Source organism: Cupressus sempervirens, chromosome 6, assembly GCF_028749045.1.
Source record: "Cupressus sempervirens isolate cs-2001-9-10 chromosome 6, ASM2874904v1, whole genome shotgun sequence".
In the NCBI taxonomy this organism is placed as follows: Eukaryota; Viridiplantae; Streptophyta; class Pinopsida; order Cupressales; family Cupressaceae; genus Cupressus; species Cupressus sempervirens.
The window spans coordinates 130665058-130668648 of record NC_143123.1 but is presented as its reverse complement, the minus strand read 5'-3'; positions in this window follow the sequence as shown (position 1 = coordinate 130668648).

Genomic DNA, 3591 nt, shown 5'->3' with positions numbered 1-3591 from the left:
CAACTGACATGCTTGTAATAGTCAAAAGAAGTGTCAAGCTAGAGCTAAGGCTCATGTGCAAGCTTCTTATTCCTCTTCTTCTTCCTTTGACCATCTTGTGTATGTGGAGGAAGATAATTACAACCATAATGATGCAATAGATAAACATGATTCTATTGCTATTATTCTCGATAAAGAAGATGCATTAGATGATCCTGTTGATAATGATAGATGAATATAACACTATTGATCTTGACAATGATTCGCTTATAATGCTTTTAAAACAACTTACACTTACATCTAGTCTTGAGCATTGTAACTCTCAAGAGAGTCCTTGCTTGGATTTAGTTGTTGTTCCTATTGTGATAGATGCTACTCCTCTTGCAAATTTTCCACCTTCCCTGATCAACACAAACCGAGCTTGGGGAGGTAGGTGATGCACTTGAGTAATTTCTAACATTGTAGCTTTTGTGTGTTTGATTGTTGTGATGTGCTTCACTCATGTTGTGCTTGCTATTTGTTTGGTTAGCTTTCTTTAAATGACCCTTGTTGCTCCATTAGTGCAAGGTGACAAAGGAATCGAAAATGTCCTATGTTTCTTCTATTTGTATCTCACTTCTTCTATATGTTGTTATATGTTATGTTGTACATGTGTTAGTGTCTGCAAATGTGTCCTTTTGTTTGTCCACTTGGATATGCGACATAGTAGCACTAATTCTTTTTGCTCTCCATTAGGGTGGTCCAAAAGGACTCTTATTTGTAACTTTTATGTCTTTCTTCCATCATGTCGTAGTTCTACTTTTGGGGAATGATGAAATTTCATTTGCCATAATATACATATATTATCTCATGATCATATTGACCTGAAGTTAAAAGATCACCTTGTTGCCAATAAAAATGCAATAAACATACAAAGGGGTTGTACAATAGAATCAAACTTCTAATATTGCCTTAAGAGCAATTATTTTAACACAATGATCATTTCACTTACAACCCAAAATGTATTTCTTTTTTGCATTAAACCCATATAGCTAATACATATAAATTATCATCAAGATCTTCATGCAAGAAACATTTCTACATAAGTTTGCACTACTAAAAAATATGTATATAACTAAAAATAGTAAGAATTTGATAGAAAATACTTTGACAAAAAAGACTAAATATATCAAAGCCAACTTCCTTTCATTGAAAGTAGTCCTCGATCACCAATCTAATAGTGTGTCTCTCTAACCTACCATCTACGTCAAGTTTCTTCTTAGATATCCACTTGTTAGCAATAGATTTCCTTCCCTCAAAAAAACTCGCAAGATCTAAGATGTCATGTCAACATAAAGTCATTTCTCCTCTTATGTGGCCTTGACCAATAAACAATGTTCATTTCAAGTGAGAGCTTCTCTAGAAGATCCCGATTGACTAAAAGTACACAATAGAGAAAGTAACAAATTATAATGCAGTAGGTTATAACTATCAATTAGATTTTCATTTACTCATGTATTATAACAAATATAAGGATCTTTGTATGTTCCTCTACCTGCTAAATTCTACTTGAATGTTTCCCACTCTATCCTAGAATTCATCATTACATTCTTCAAAATGTGTGTCATTCTTTAAAAAAATCATGAATCTTAAAATACATTTTTTCCCTCCAATAGAATCTAGAAACGTTTAAAGTTCCCTAAATATCATATCAATACTATAAATCATTTCCAAAATTGGAGGATTTTGAAACACATTGCATTACATTCACATTACAACCCATGAAAATTCATTTGTGTGCTTCCAAACCCTAATTAGCTCAATTTTCTTTAGACATGTAAACACGGTCATTGTAGCCAAATACTATTAAATGTAAAATAAGGTGGTTGTTTTGTTCCCCTTCTACAAGACTCGAACATGGAGATAAAGTAACACAAATACCATGGCCTCCATCTAAAAGCATTTATCTAATGATGTACCACTAACATATTTTGAAATCTCTACATATAGTTTAGTTCATTTCTACACCCTCATTCTACAAATTTATATTAGAGATAGTTCTCTATCAAATAGTACTTGCACCTCTAAAAATCCCATGAAGTTCCCTAAAACAACGTTCACCACTATGGTCAAATTTCAACACCTTCATTCTCTTATCCAACCATTTATTTACAAGTGTCTTAATCTCTTTAAATTTGGGCAAAACTTCATTTAGCTCCCCACCACAACATTTACCACTATTATAATCACTTTCAAATTTAGAATAGTGGGAGAAACATTATCGATGCCTCCTGTCGCCAATTCCGCCCCTATTCACGTGTCTAGGTGCGCATCGCCAAAATTTCAAAATGTCTCTAATGCACGTGCTCCTGAGCTACTTCGCCCCCTTCTGTCCCTGATCAAGTCTGTTGTTGCATCAACCTCAGGGAACAGTAGGGTTAGCCCGCCTCCTGTCGACACTCCTTCGGCGACTATTCCAAGTGTTGTTGGGTCTTCTGGGTTGGCTTCTCCTACGCCTTCAAGGGGTAGGGTTGCCTCTTATGCTGACATGGCCACCTTTGAAGCGGGTCTTCATGGTGCAGCTCGTGCTAGTTCTAGGCCTCCTCGTCCTCGTGAAGATGTCCCTATAAGTGTCTCCAAACCTATTCAGGTCCTTTTAGACAATGAAATAGTTGATGATATTCTCAATATGGCAGAGGAGTTCTCTTACGGAAGAGGAGTTCTCTTCCCTTGCTGCCATCTTTCGTTTTCGAGGTTTTTGGCCCTCTTTAGTTGATCTCAATGCTTGGATCTCCAAGCTATGGGAACCAATCTTAGAGCATGTTGTCCAAATATTTCCAAATGCCAGAGGTTTTTTCATTGTAAAATTTGAAAGTGCTAAGGACAGGAAGACCATTTTGTGTCATAATAGTTTTTCATGGCAAGACAAATAGCCACTTATCGCCAAACCGTGGCATATGGATTTCGATCCACTTACTAAATCCTTTAATAAGGTTCCAATTTGGGTCTGGCTCCCGAACCTCCCTATGCATCTCTGGATAAACTTTGTTTTGGAAACTATCAGGGAGACTCTCAAAGATTTTTTATATGTGGACTCAGCGACTTCTGATGTTCTCCATTCAACGTGTGCACGAATTCTTGTTGAGATGGATGTCTCAAAGGGCCTTCCAAAAGAGATTTGTTTGGACTCTTTGCGGGGCTCCTAGACCCAAACATTGGATTATGAAGGTATTCCCTTCTACTGTAGAAAATCTCATAAGAAAGGTCACATTGTTGCTCGTTGTGCTGCTGGGAAGACTAAACCAAGGCTTTCACCTTCCTAGTGGTCAGGGGGATCCCCTAAGCACTACATGGTGTTTAAGTCCTCGGAAGGTTCCTCGGAGGCTGCAGATGATTCTGGCTCACCCCATGCTATTGACATCATCCCAAAGCCTGTGGTTGCCGAGGACGTCAGGTCCTCTCCCCTTGCTGATGATTCGGTGGTAGTGGTTGCTGAGGAAGGCCAGTGTCTGGCCCCTGGTTCCTCTCCTACCCTTGTCCCTGTCTCGGTTGATCTTCATGCTCCTATGGGAGGCCATCCCTCTACGGATTCTCCTGGGGAGTTTGTTGTTGCTCCTGCTCCCCCTGGCTTCC